Source organism: Opisthocomus hoazin, chromosome 3, assembly GCF_030867145.1.
Source record: "Opisthocomus hoazin isolate bOpiHoa1 chromosome 3, bOpiHoa1.hap1, whole genome shotgun sequence".
NCBI lineage: Eukaryota > Metazoa > Chordata > Aves > Opisthocomiformes > Opisthocomidae > Opisthocomus > Opisthocomus hoazin.
The window spans coordinates 7,749,744-7,765,375 of record NC_134416.1 but is presented as its reverse complement, the minus strand read 5'-3'; positions in this window follow the sequence as shown (position 1 = coordinate 7,765,375).

Below are 15,632 nucleotides of genomic sequence, written 5' to 3'. Positions count from 1 at the left end.
TCTAGGCCCCTCACCAGCCTCTTTGCCCTTCTTTAGACACTCTCCATCACCTCAATGTCTTTCTTGTAGTGAGTGGCCCAAAACTGAACACAGTACTCAAGGTGCAGCCTCACCAGTGTCGAGTACAGGGACACGATCACCTCCCTACTCCTGCTGGCCACACTATTCCTGATACAAGCCAGGATGCCATTGGCCTGCTTGGCCACCTGGGCACACTGCTGGCTCATGTTCAGCCAGCTGTCGACCAGCATCCCAAGGTCCTTTTCCTCTGGGCAGTTTTCCAGTCACTCTTCCCCAAGCCTGTAGCGTTGCATGGGGTTGTTGTGACTGAAGTGCAGGACCTGGCATTTGGCCTTATTGAACCTCATACAGCTGGACTTGGCCCATAGATCCAGCCTGTGCAGATCCCTCCGCAGAGCCTTCCTACCCTTGAGCAGATCAACCACCTTGAAAAATTAGTAATCACAATGCTTTCTAAATTACCAGATCATATCAAGAAACAATAAAAACGATTAAATTTAGGAAAAATAACAACAACAAAAACAGCAACCGCCCCCCCCTCCCCTAATAACATTACTAAAGGGTGAGATGATTGTGAATTTTTCATGACGGTCCTTGGCAGTAATTTTTCCAGTGGCTGGCAATCTGTCCACTCGTTTTCGGTTGGGAGAGTGGCAGTAAGTTCTTTATGGGTGTTTTATCTCTTCAAAATATTTCAGACTTCTGTAAGACCTCAGCTTCAAGATCCTTTTTCCTGTTGCATTTGCTCATAAGGTTAGTATGATAAAAAGGGAAATGCCAAACCACTTGCAGGCAGATAAACAACGAGGGTTCAAATTTGCTGTGCGTCTGTGACAGAGAAGCACCTGACCTCAGCTTTGTGGCTGTACACTGACCGTTCTCCAAACATTTGCCCTGTTTGTGGCTCATATAGCAAGTTTTCCATGTCAATGTGTCACAGAGCCACACATCAATACCGGAGTGAAAACGAGTTGTGTGTTGGAAACAGGAGGCTAACATAACGGTGCAGAACTTCATGACTTTCAAAGAAAAGCTCTTATGAAGAAAATAATATGTTCCCCAGCAGTTCTTTGATTAAAAACAGGTTATTAAATTATTAAAAATATTTATTAACTGTCATGTGAAACTGAACTATTCCATAGTTTCTGTTTCTACAAAAATAATGTGATTCTGTCTAAAGCTCATCTGTGATCCATCTTATTGTACAGTTTTTGTCATTTTATATCACAGGATAATTCCACTGTATCAAATACTATAAGAATCCAGTGGCTCCATATCAAGGTTGCAGAAAGATTTGGAATAATATGTGAACAAATAATTGTATTGATGCTCATTTTTAACAGCCCAGCTCTGCATAGGCCAGTTTAGCCCTCAGACTGGATAAATAAAGAAGTAGAAATGTATTGTGATTTGCTGATTTATTTTAAAAAATACTGAGTAAATCTCCCTTTTTCAGTGAAAAGTTTGACAAAATAGTTCCAAGGAAATATCAAGTTATATCTCTTTGACCTATCTCTGAAGGATAAAATGTAAGCTTTAGTGTCTTCTTCAGGCCACATGGAATTGTTTATTTTTTTCTTAGAACACAAATATACCCTACAGTATTTTCTTCAGTGATGGCTTCATAGAGAAAGAGGGCTTTAATTTTAGGTGTGGCATGGAAAGTCACAGAATATCCATTAGCTGGGCAGAGAAACTGAGCCAATGTTTTAAAGTGTTTGATATTTTTTATGTACTACATGTATCCCCATAGATTTCTGGTCAGATATTAAGGCATAGACGGGGAATTTACTTCTCTGGCTATTGTCCAAGAGCTGCTCTTCCAGTTGAACTGTTTTGATGGATAGTTGACTAAAGTCATCCCACTGAATCTCACCAGTTTTAATTCCTGTTGCCTTGTAGCTGTGAAAAAAAGAAAATTACTATCTCTAGTATCACACTGAGATTGCACATAAATGTCATTCCAGGGCTTTTTGCAAACAGAACAAAATAAAAAAAATCCAAAACAAACAATCTAATATTCGGGTGTCCTTGTTGCTTAACTTCTTAAGCAGATATTGTGGCAGATTTTTCTTTGACACCAGCTACAAACAGTCCTCATCTTGGGATTTCTATGATAAGTCATGCAGGAAATTAGTGTAGAGCTGGACTTAGGTCCAATATGGTAATATCTTTGAAGCTTAAAAAGTTACCAAGTTAATCAATAGCATGAAGGATACTGAGGAGAGGCCTCTGGAGATGCTCTTTATGGTTTGTCTATCTCAGATATTGAAAAATCTGATACAGTACTGGACTTAAAGAGAATCTGTATATCACAACCCATGGGGTGAGTCTGCATCACCTAGTCTTAACCACTGAAATGTTAAGCATCAAGTTTAAGATACTCATGCAGGCTCCTTTAATGAAAAACAAGTTATTACCAGAAGCCACTAATCAAAACCCATGATATCCAAGATAATTGGGACAAATTATCCTCTAGAGGAGTCTGTTTCTCTTCATGAGCAATAGAGGCAGTGTAAAGACTAGCTTAGACTAGATGTTTAAGTTTTAGAAATGTTACCTTATGTGAGATGAATCCTAACCTAAATCTAAAACAAACAAAAAACCCAGAGTTTGAACATATTGACCACATCACTATTCCTAAAATAATTTCTTTGATTTTAGACTAGATCAGTAAAAACAGTACTCTTGCAGAAAGAATAGAATATATGGTCCATTTAGAATGACTGCAATGAAAAGAATAGTACAAATATCAAACTAACTTCAGTCATTCATCACCAGAAAAACTGTCTGGTTTTAAAGTGAAACAGTGTACATTGATTTAGAAAAGCCAGCGAATATAAGATCAGGTATACAACTAGTGTAAATAAGGATTATTAACAGTTGATGAAAGTGTATCCCGCTGTATCTCCTAAAGATAAAGAAGTTTTCTGGACATTTAAACTGAATGTTTATTCAATTAGTAATTATTTCTAGATATTTTTATTATTAAGTTGGGGGCAGATGAGGGAGAAATGTAAACGCCCCCTCCACCCAAAAAAAAGCCACCCAAACCAAACCACAAACAAAAACCCCAAAGAGCATTAGAAAGTCCATGTTTGACCTCTCAGGACCATTTTTAAAGCATGTAATGAGTTAAGTAATTGGGGATTCTTTCCTATCCTACAGCAAAATGCCTCTTGATACAATTTAATGGCTCAAGATTCAGAAACCCAGAGCTACCAGTCTCTTCAGCTTGTGACAGCCAGTCATGTGTGAGAAAGGTCAGTCATGTAAAAGAAATTAAATGAGTTCTGCAAGGACTTAACTGGAATTGATGCAAAGCTCTCCAAACAGTAAAGGTGAGGAAAAGTTCAGTCAAAGTCAGATGCAAGGCAAGATGCTCATTAATATCCACATCACTGCATCACAAACACCCTGCTCGTCTGCATGGCAGGACTGTGTATTTAATAATTCGATCAAAAGTGATATTCATGAGAGAACAATGTACTCCGTCCCACCTCACACTATATGTTGCATATCCTGCTGGTAATCGTAAAAAGAATACGAAAATCTTCATATCTGCAGGAGGATTTTATAAAAGGAAGAAACAAATTTATAAAAAGTCAAATAAATAGTTTATTACACACTGAATTAAATGCAGCAATTATTATTTTGGTGTTCAAAATAAAACAAAATTTACTTGAGGACCTTTCTGAAACTGTTAAATTCAAAGAAAACTCCTAGCATTAGAAAGGCATTTTAATACTAAGGATATTAATGATCATTCACTGATCTGAAAATGCATTTCAGTAACATTGTATTCTTGTATAATAAAGATATGTACTGAGTACAATAAAGGCTCACACTTTAAGTAGGCCACACTGGATGGGGCTTTGAGCAACCTTTGTGAAAGGTGTCCCTGCCCATGGCAGGGGGGTTGGAACTGGATGATCTTTAAGGTTCTTTTCAACCCAAACCATTCTATGATTCTATGATGAAGTACTCAGAACCACAGACAGCCAAGCTCATTCAATTAATTACAAAGGACATCTCTTCCTAGCAATTTTTAACAAACTTCGGAGTAAAAATCTAGGGGTTCTTCCTAGAATACTTTAATAATTTTGACTGAGACCTATTTCTGTTTTAATGACTTATTAAACAAATAGGGTTATTTATGTTTATTATTCCCTGCTCTGAACATTTTCACTTTGTAGCCGTAGGTAGTTGAATCAGAACACATGGAGCTACTACTTGTCAAAACCAAAGAAGGCAGGTAATACTGACCAGTATAGAACCTGTTAATGTTAAGTCTTTAATTGGAACATCACTAGTTAAGATATGTACATAACTCTGGTAGCTGAAGGGTAGGCACGTCTAGTAACACCTCAGATGACACTGCAGAGAGGGTAGAGTAGTAGGGTATGTACTGTAGAAGGGTATGAGTAGTTAAGTCCTCACTTCCCAGCTCGGCTAAAGAGGCGAGCAGAGCTCCCCCAGAGGTGCAGGAGGAGGGGCACTCTTGCTGATGAGCCATGCACTACCCCAGACTGCCAAACTGTCATGCACAGATGCCATTGCTAGAGACACATGTTCCTGCTTAGCAAGATCATCAGCTTGAGAAACGTTGGTTTACCCAGTGAAGGACTGACTCATTATTATGGACTGCACAAAAAAACTCCAAAACCAAAACGATACAAAATCTCAATTTGGCCTTTTATTAAATTCAGTACTGTTTTACCCCATGAGGAGTAAGATAAAAATCATTACCCAGGATCCAAAATGGTTGAAGAAGTCTAGAGCTCATACCGTTTTTTCAAAAAGCAAGTACTGAGAGATCTAAGAAGATATAAACATTCCTTTTGTGTGGTGCTTAATGCAACACACTGCAAGTTTGTTTTATCCATTTTACCCTCATTTTTACCCTCTTTCCACCTGTGCACAGAAGGTTTCATGAAATATTTTTTCCCCCTGTGGAAAATAATGACACAAAACAAGCAGCCTCTGAAAAATCAGATGCAGAATCATTCCTAAATGCTGGGTCTTTTTCACTCAGTTATGAACACAGAGGTCAGGAATAATGTTGCATGTCCCAGTGGCACTGACATGAAGCTGAGTACAGAAGCCATCTCAGGAGGACTTCACATGTTTTTTATTTGATACTGAAGTAAGGGGAAAAACAATAGAATTATTAATTTCAAGAAGTTTATTTCTTCTGCTGCTTTTGCTTCATTATTGTTACTTTCTTTAATATTCTGCTTGATTTTCTCTCAACATCTCTACCTACAGCTTGATTGGAAGATAAGGATATGTAATTATTTGATCACTTTTCATTTTGGCTGATTAAAAGAAAAAGGAAGCGTTTGCTTGGGTCAAAGTTTATTATGATGCAAAATTAATTGTCCAATATCATCTTAATCAACAACTTTCCAGTTTCAGCTTCTTTGCATTTGTCAAGAGAAAGGTGGGGTTAAATAGAGGTATTTAATCAACTATGCATGAATTGCCACAAATGGATTTCTGTAAGGGAGCCTTCAACCAGTTATTAGGAAAGGTGCTGAAGTGAAACAACCCTCCTCTAAGAGCAGTGGATGACACTGGCTTGCAGGCAATGAAAGGTATTATTGAACAAAATACTTCAGTCACGTGTTCCATCTCCATCTGCTTAATGAATTGAAGTGTCAAGAAAATTTGAAGAGGTAGCCCAGGAAAACAGAAATGTAATTTAATGCAACATGAATCATTTGCTTGCCAAATGTACAGTATTAACGAGATTCCAGACAAAGCATTGAGATTATGGCTGTTGTTACAGGAAAAGACATTTAATTTGTCCAGTGATTCATATGTTTAAAGGCAGATTATTCAAAAAATCAGAGGAAAATAAACTTGTCACAATCATCTAGAAGACTTAACTGGAAAAGCAGTAAATCTAATTACTCTCAGAAATCTAACTTTAGGCATCTCTGCATCTTTAATGTAGTCAGGAAAACATATCCTGCATAACTTTCTCAAAAATCCCTTAAAATCTGAGTCTACCTGATAAAGACATACAAGCTGATTAAGTTCTGCCATCAGTTCCTATTATTTGTCCATTGCTTTGAATTTCTCTGTATTTCTGGATGGAATAACTCAATTTACTGAATCTGGACTATCCCCAGAAACCATTAAGTGGACACCCACTCTGTTTTCCTGTTCTCAGTTTCCCTGATGCTAATAGTATGTTATATGCAACACATACTAGCTAGCTAGTTATGTAGCCTCTCTCTCTTTTTCCCTCTTCATAGCACAACTTACTATCTAAGTGTGAATTGATTATCTTTTACCTGTAATTTTGCCCCACTCCTGCTACGGTGTTCAGCTACAGGAATGGAGAAGGAAAAAGATGTGTCTCTAAAAGAAAATCTGACCAAAGCGGGTTACACATACAGAATCACAGAATGTCAGGGTTTGGAAGGGACCTCTGGGGATCATCTAGTCCAGCCCCCCTGACAAAGCAGGGTCACCTACAGCAGGGTGCACAGGACCTCGTCCAGGCAGGTTTTGAATATCTCCAGAGAAGGAGAAACCACAATCTCCCTGGGCAGCCAGTTCCAGTGCTCCGTCACCCTCAGAGCAAAGAAATTCTTCCTCATGTTCAGACGGAACTTCCTGTGCTTCAGTTTGTGCCCATTGCCCCTTGTCCTGTCACTGGGCAATACTGAAAAGAGCTTGGCCCCATCCTCCTGACACCCACCCTTCAGATATTTGTAAGTATATATTAGGTCCCCTCTCAGACTTCTCTTCTTCAGGCTGGACAAGCCCAGCTCCCTCAGCCTCTCCTCGTAGGAGAGATGTTCCAGTCCCCTCACCATCCTTGTAGCCCTCCTCTGGACTTTCTCCAGTAGCTTTTCATCATTCTTGAACTGGGGAGCCCAGAACTGGACAGAGTACTCCAGATGGGGCCTCACCAGGGCAGTGTAGAGGGGAAGGAGAACCTCCCTCGACCTGCTGGCCACACTCCTCCTAATGCACCCCAGGATGCCATTGGCCTTCTTGGCAGCCAGGGCACACTGCTGGCTCATGGTTAACTTGTCATCCACCAAGACACCCAGGTCCCTCTCTGCAGATCTTCTCTCCAGCAGGTCCACCCCAAGCCTGTACTAATGCATGGGGTTGTTCCTCCCCAGGTGCAGGACCCTGCACTTGCCCTTCTTCAACTTTGTCAGGTTCCTCTGCGTCCAATTCTCCAGCCTGTCCAGGTCTCGCTGAATGGCAGCACAGCCTGCTAGTGTATCTACCACTCATCCCAGTTTGGTGTCATCAGCAAACTTGCTGAGGGTGCACTCTAACTCTTCATCCAGGTCGTTGATGAAGAAGCTGAACAAGACTGTTCCAAGAACTGACCCCTGGGGAACACCACTAGCTGCAGGCCTCCAACTACACTGAGAACTGCTGACAACCCTCTGAGCTCTGCCATTCAGCCACTTCTCAATCCACCTCACTGACCACTCATTCAGCCCATACTTCCTGAGCTTCCCTAGGAGGATGTTATGGGAGACGGTGTCGAAAGCCTTGCTGAAGTTGAGTCAGACAATATCCACTGCTCTCCCTTCATCTACCCAGCCAGTTATGCCATCATAGAAAGCTATCAGATTGGTCAGGCATGATTTCCCCTTGGTGAATCCATGCTGACTACTCCTGATAACTTTCTTTTCCTCCACTTGCTTGGTGATGACATCCAGAATGAGCTTTTCCATAACTTTTCTAGTGCCGGAGGTGAGGCTGACCAACCTGTAGTTCCCTGGGTCCTCCTTGCACTGTTTTAAAACTGCAGTAACATTGGTTTTCTTCTAGTCCTCAAGCACTTCTCCTGTCCCCCAGGACCTTTGAAAGATGATGAAGAGTGTCTAGACAACGACATCTGCCAGCTTCCTCAGCACTCGTTGGTACATCCCATCAGGGTCCATGGATTTGTGGGTGCCCAGTAACTCCGCCTTCTCTTCATCCTTTGCCACCAGGGCACCCACCTCATTCAGCAGTGGCCACACATTTTCCCTAGCCTTCCCTTTGCAGATGATGTACTTCAAGAAGGCCTTTTTGTTGTCTTTGATATAAGATCATCCAGCATGTCCCCTGGCACAGCTTTGGTCTGTGAAAACGAGTCTTATCCCATACCCAGACCTACTACTTTGGCAGCACAAGCCAACGCAATACAAAACTGGACAAACTGTGAGTGTGCTATCAAGTAGCATGGACAAGACCATGTTCTCTAGGGAGAAAGAGTTTCTCTCTAGGCGTAAAACCTTGCCACATCATTTGCCCTCCATGCCAAAGACCTATTTTCCTTTAGGAAAAGACCTATTTCCCTTTCATCATATAAGTGTAAAGAAATGGCATTTTGGGCCTGTGAATACAAGTATAAGTAACACAACTTTGTGTGTCTATATAGCAGACATTTTGATTAATTATCACATGCTTCAGTCTCTCCTTTTCTTCTTTTACTTCCCTTAACAATACAAAGATAAAAAATTTAATCAGATCCTTGATTGCCAGCGATTGGATACCATAAGTGAACCAGCATGAAACAGTGTAATGCAAGCATGGGTGATACATTGCCACAAAATACAAAGCCTCCAAGTTGCAGAATTTGTGGAGAGAAAAAAAAAAAGGAAATTAAAAAGGTAACAGAAACCGATATCTCTCTGGTTCTTTCATGATAAGGTAATTTAAATATGCAGTTGGAGTTGGACTAGATGATCGTTGTAGGTTCCTTCCAACTGGAATATTCTATTCTATTCTATTCTATTCTATTCTATTCTATTCTATTCTATTCTATTCTATTCTATTCTATCCTTAATACGGTCATTTGGATGTTAATAATAGTGTAATTTGGGAACTAAAGCACAAGAAGAGGCTGAGTACAAACAAGCTGGGAGCTAAAGACTGAAGAACCACAAGCTGGGAGCTAAAGACTGAAGAACCACTAAGCAAGTTACAGAAGTTACAGGAGTTAACTATCAGGGGCAACAGACGAAACTATTTGCTCTTCGGAGAATATTGTTTTCCCCGATGATTACTGAGAGGGGTCTCAAAATTTGCAGTGAGACCTTTTGACAGCTAAATAGGTCAGATTAATCAATCACATTCTCAATACTTGCAATGGTGGCTGTACACACAAATCTGTATTTTGAACTTTATCAAGCTAGGTTCAAGTCCCAGTAAGATAAGCATAAGCAGCACATCTTCATGAAGAGAAATATTAGTTCCCGTACTTGTAATATCTACTAAATTTCATGGAGAATACCCATGCTCTCTTTGGTGGTGAAAAGAGGAACAAGAAAGACTGCAGTGTTTTGAGTCATAGGTCCAAGTTCAGGAAAAAATCAGTAAGTTTTAGAGTGATCAAGAGGCCTTAGAGGTCAGAGAGCAGAGTAAATCAAATAGCAGATTAAAACAGAAAGATCAAGATATACAAATAGACCCTTAGGATAAAGATTCCTGGTCCCTTTGTTCAGATTGTGGAAGTTTGAAGGTCTTGCAAGTAGCTTCTAGACTATTAATGAGTTTCCACATGTTCCTCAAATCATTTCATTAAGTAATTTTTGTCAACATTCTTGACTATACTTTTGGAGAAGCAGTGACACTGAAATCTACCACATTCTTCCTTGATCTCTTACTTGAAATTGAGACAACAGTAAAGTACTGTTTGCATGAATTTCTAGTGCAGTCCGAACATAAGCAAGTGATTTAACAGTAATAACACTTAATTACACGTTTAAAATTATAAACATGTTTCAATACTGGTCTAGCTGAAGACAGTCTAGAGCTAGGACCTCAGCTTCTGTCTCTGCCATTCAGTCTGTCTATATCAGTTTACTCATTTATGAGACAGAAACTTTGCCTATATGCCAGGCCTGCTCATTCAATTAATGTTTTAGGCTGCCAGGGGATTCTTGGTGGAAAATCATTAAAATGTGAAAATACAAAAATTCTTTTTATGTAGTCCTTTGGTTTTCAAATGAACTCTGAAAGAACAATTTCATGTTCAGATAAAAATTGAATGAGTATAACTGTACAAGGCCACAAAAATCAGTATTACAGAACAATTTCCTTAACATGATAATACCTAACAAAGCTTCTCAAATCTTTCAATTAACTCTTTCCCATAGAGAATACCTGAAGCTCTACACAATGAGTAATGTTATGATTCTGTGATTAATGCTATTTGAATCTCAACAGTTAAGTTCCTTTTCAGATATCCAGAGCAAGATTCAGAGGATGTTGGCTTATTTAATTGATTTATTTATTTAGGGTATTATCCAGTAGAATTGTCAAGACTTAAAAATTCCTCCCAAAAAATGCAATTCATATTTTTATTTAAAAGGTTCCTGCTTTTTAGGACTGAATACAAAACCAAAAACATGTATATAAAAAGAATACTGCTGGTTTTGCACAATAAGAATGTCCATTTTTTGTGCCAAGAGTGCCAGTCAAAAATAGAAAACAAACCAAACCTTTCTTTTCACTGGAAAGGATGTGGTGTCACTGTGCACACTGCATGGAAAAAAAGATTCAGTTCGCATTGACAGCTGTAAGTGTTCATGCCTCAAGATTTTACAGTTTCCTTTTGAACATATCACACATCTAATCAAGACAATTTAAAACTATGACCTTAGCACAGGATAATTTTTGATTGAACAAAATACACATGAGAGTATTAGTAACGGCTTTATAAAGTGGCTCTTTTGCCCTGCCCCTAGTGGGGATTTCTTGCTCATTTGAAGAAATAAAGTGCTAATGTGAGTCACCTTTTCCTTATTTTGTTTTCTTACCTGTTTGTGTTCTGGCAAGCAACTTTATATAAGCAAAATCTGGCAAATAGCTAAGGCAGTGATAATGCAGGAGTCATATTTAATACCTGCATCTTACAGTCTAAGTGGAATTCCCAGTCACACACATTTTATGCTGTCTTTAAGGGATTAGCCAAACTAATCAGTATGTACACCAGGTCACAAATAAGGAAGCTTGGAAAACACTGTGAGGTTCATGAAATTATTTTCCTTTTTTGATAAATTAATTGGAAAACTTTATGTCTTGTTTCTCTTTTCTCACTTTTAATTTCTTTTGAGGCAAAACAAAGAACCTGCTTAAAAATTTAAGGATATCACTGCTACAGGGTGTTATCTTCTGGAATATGCAGTGTAGAAGAAATGGACTTCTTTGCTTCTTTCTGAGCCAGCAGAATATAACACTTCCACATGCCTGTCAGTTATTTAATAGGAATGATGGCACAAAGCTAAACGCTTCTTACTCCAGACGATAAGTCTCTCAAATAGTTTAAATGACTCAATGCTTTGAAGTGACTCTTTATCCACATGAAGGTAATCTGGCACAGTTAGCACTACTGTAGTTGTAGCTGTTGTCTAAACTGCATTGTAAACACCGGAGGGTTCGTTATGATGACTGCCATTCTTTGCAGCAGAGCATGTTCTTGCTCCATAGACCATTTTATAACCATTGGTACAAGTCCAAAACAGCAATGTTTAATATGCCACTTGAATATTTTTTCTGTGTGCATGAACATGTACTCTGAATGATACAGTGTCATGGAGAAATATAAATTTACTCATTATGGGATCTGATCATATGATCACCTGTTTTTCAAATTAGTTAATGTGTATGAATGGTGTTCATGTTAAGATAAAACAGTTTGCTGAATCCCTATAATTATAGGTAGGTTTTAATAATTGGTCAGACTCCTTTTTTATAATGTCATAGCTAGATCACTAGAGTAGGTTTATCTATCTCACTTGTCTTCAGGTGTCTATAAGGCAATACAGAGACAAGAGCTAGGTAATTCCCTCTTCCTCTAAAGCCAATGAAGAGAAAGAAGCATCTCAAGGCCACAATTCATCTGATTTATTACAGATGTCTACTTTAGCATCAGATTGACAGCACTAATTGTGCCCGTTTCTCTTAATTGAATATAAATGAGACCATAAAGACTCAGTTAGGTCTAGTTATGGATAAGGTTTGTATCTATCTTTGGTCAATTGGATCACACATCGACCTTCTATGAGAAATACAGCAGGGTTTCTTTTTTCTTCTTCCCCACTACCAAAGGTAAAGAATTCCAAAGTGACATAAATGTAGTTAAATCAGGTATGTTTACATCATTAAATAAATAGGAAAACTTCAAAGTAATCTAAAGCATTGAAAAAACATCTGTAGTCATCAGTTAATCAATGAATGGCATAAATAGTTTGTGATTGATAGCATTTTCTTTGTTCTCTGACTTCTGTTAGAAAACTATTTTTTTATAATGAATAAAGACAATGGCAAAACGTTATATTAAACACACAACATTTCCCAGTGACGAGAGAAGACAGAGGTAACATTTACCTGTCTTATCTATTTACTCTGCTAGAATGTTGGTATTTTACTGAATATCTCCAGTCACACTTACAGAGTCATTCACATAAATAGAGACTGAAATAAGTGTTTAGTAGGACTTGTACTCAAACTTCTGTGACTTGCCTCCTTTCTGTCTTTTGCAAGAACGTATTGGGCCGCATCATCAAAACCAGCATCTAGTTTCGAGCAGGAGGGTATCTTGTGAAAACTGCATCAAAAAATGTGACCAAAGAGAAAAGCCTGAGTTTTGGCTGTGCTATAGGTGCTTATATAGAATTGAAAATGTTGACTCCTCCACCTGGAAGGAGGACCAAGCACTGGTTTTGCTCACATCGTGGATGAGGTGGTGGGATGAGCAGCTGCTGGCACACCAGGAATGTAGCAGCCCAAGTTTCTCAGTCCATACCTGATTCCAGAGTAGTTTCAGTTTGATATGCCCTACATTTGAAATGTTGTCAAGGGCATCAAGAATTGGCTGAAGGGAAAAGTGTTGCCTCTCATACCTACTATTAGAGGGGTGATACCTCTGATACTTACTGTCATAGGGATCCTCTGTCACAAAGAAAGGCTGAGAGAGTTGGGACTGTTCAGCCTGGAGAAGAGAAGGCTCCTGGGAGACCTATGAGCAGCCTTCCAGTATTTGAAGCGGGCCTACAAGAAAGCTGCAGAAGGACTTTTTACAAGGGCATGGAGTGATAGGACAAGTGGCAATGGCTTTAAACTGAAAGAGGGTAGATTTAGATTCAATATAAGAAAGAAATTCTTCACTATCAGGGTGGAGAGGCACTGAAATGGGTTGCCCAGAGAACGTGTGGATACCCCCTCCTTGGGAAAGTTCAAGGCCAGGTTGGATGGGAAGTTGAGCAATCTGGTCTAGTGGAAGGTGTCCCCGCCCATGGCAGGGGGGTTGAAACTAGATGGTCTATAAGGTCCCTTCCAACCCAAACCATCTGTCGTGAATGAGTGGTTAGGTCGCTTAAATAATCACTCAAAAGTTTTGCAAGAAAAGATTTTACTCAAAATTTATAGAATGTGATTTTACAAAGTTCACTGGCAAGGTTCACTGTATTACTTATTAAATGAATGGAATACAAAATTGAAGAAGGTTTAAGTGGAATGATTTAAACAGAGTAAAAGAAAAGTGTAAGGCATAAGGGAGACCCTCCCATTGAGTCACAAGGTTTGGACTGGACACCCTTGCTTTCTAAACTTCTTCTCAGAGAGGAGCCTAGGTGCAGCTGGATCCAGAACCAGCCTTAGACCACAATGGTTTATGTCTAAGGGATATGTTTAGCAGTTATCTTAGTAACAGAGAGAATCACAGGAATGTAGCAGCTATTAATCACTGGTTAACTTAGCATTTACAGAGTGACTAGAAAGAAATTACTATTAAAATGACAGTGATAGGATATTATGTTTTGAATTAATTCACACACAATATCATAAAAATTCTCCTTGAGATCAGTGAAATACTTTAAATCAAATTATTTTCTCAACACACAAAGTTTGTATCTCATGGAGATCAGCCCAGGTTATGCTGACAGAGTTCGAAGTCTTCTGAGAAGCCTCATACTCAGAGGCAGTTACTGGGTGCAGCCCACTGCAGACCAGAAGACCTCAAAGGGCTTTCCTTGGTGCAGCTGTTTATAGAGTCTCAAGATGATTGACTTTAGGCATCAGTTATTTTCTGTCTTGGTCACAATCCATATGATGCAATCTTGATATTTAGACAGCAACTATACAATTCCAGTACTACCCAGAATGTACAGTTCTGACATTTATCAGACGGGTGCAATTCCAGGCTCCAGGAGTTACAAGGTGAGGTCAGGGGGTGCCTGATTGGCCCAACTTACTGCTCTTGTACAAAGACAAGATAAATGGCAAGTCGTCCCAATTCAATGCTCTTTTTCAAAGGCAAGACAAATGGCCAGTCACACCAGCTAACTGTCCTTGCAGTGTAAGCAAGAATACAATGTTGGCTGGTTTTGAGGTAATGGCCGGTCATGCCTGCTCATTACGAGCAAGGATGCATGGTTAACTAGTTCTGGGATTGCAAGATTGGGGGGGGAGGTGGTGGGGGTTGCACCACAACAGATTCTATATACAGGGAGTCAAACACTTTTTCCTGAAAGAGAACCTGTCTAACTGTCCTGCCTCTTTCCACAAGGTCTCTCAAAGAGGATGCTGCAAGGATGGAGGACAGAGTACTACTCTGCTAGCCTGAACCACAGCCTCGATTAATACTGTAATGACCCAGACCATTTGGATGGCCTTGTGGAGGTCTGTAACGGTTTATACCGTAAGTCACTTATAGGTAGGTATATATACAGTTGTGCAGGGGAGGATTCTTTCTAATGCAATATATTGCTGAGATTTCAGATATTCCCTTTGCCTATATTAGGATAAACTCAGAACCTCATAAAAAAATAAAAGTAGCAAAGAACTCCAAAACAGGATAATTTTCAAAGCATTTAGATAAGTTAGAGATCTGAGTAAAACAGTTTCTGCCACCATGGATTTTTTGTTTGTGCTTAAATGGGCTGCTGAAATTAAGAAATTGCCAGGTAATGTCTTAATTCATTATAGATTGTAAGATAAAAAGATGATTTCATGGATAAATAAGAGCAACTTCTTAATTAAAGGGATATAGAAAGGAGGAGCTGGACTGGAAAAGCTTTAACCTTCATGGAATTGAGCTTTTGTTCCTTTTTCTATGTTCATGACTATCAAGCTCTTTCTGGAGAAGACAATTTCTTTTAGAGATCACAAACTGTATTTATGAAGAGCTTTTGGTGGAAAAGGGAGACTAAGAAGACAAAATGTGTAAATGAACTATGTCCATGCATAATATTCCTAGTATGGGAGTGGTTACTTAAGTACAGGAGTGACTGCTTAACTAGCTATGGTTTTAGAGGTATTTAATTAATCAGTTGTTATAAACACACAGAAGAAATGGGAATTGCCTCAGACCAAGCAGAAGTTTAATCTGAGGCCAGGAATAATTATTTAATCCGATTTAATGTTAACACTGATTTTGGAATTCCACACAGTGATTTCTTCCATAATGTCAAATAACATAGAAAATTATCCTGCTTTAGAAAAGGCACTTTGCCTTGGAAGTAGAGGTGAGGGGAGAATTTAAATAGTCGCTTGCTAAATTAATATGGTCATTTACTTGTCTCATCCACCAAAATGTAAGTACTAACTTCCATTTTGAAGTTCATTGATTTTAACTGTCA